Source organism: Orycteropus afer, unplaced genomic scaffold (assembly GCF_000298275.1).
Source record: "Orycteropus afer afer isolate SDZICR_OR568_19922 unplaced genomic scaffold, OryAfe1.0 scaffold00042, whole genome shotgun sequence".
Lineage (NCBI taxonomy): Eukaryota > Metazoa > Chordata > Mammalia > Tubulidentata > Orycteropodidae > Orycteropus > Orycteropus afer.
Window position 1 is genome coordinate 3,740,114 of NW_006921629.1, and position 278 is coordinate 3,740,391.

Consider the following 278-nt stretch of genomic DNA (forward strand, 5'->3'; position numbering starts at 1 on the left):
CAGATTCCTCATGAGTACAATCAAGTGCTCAGGGATTCCCATTCTTCTCAATGTTATCCATAATTTGTCATGATCCACACAATCAACTTCTTAAGCACTTCTATATGTTAAGCACTCTTGCAGAACACGACAACAGTAATCAATACCCTTAGGTTTTCCTCACTCTTATAGAGATTTCATTCTAACAAAATTATGAAGTCATCACTGACAAAATGAACACTTTCTACCCACCAGACGGTAAAACAAAAATTCAAAAACTGTAGTCATCTTAGAGTCAC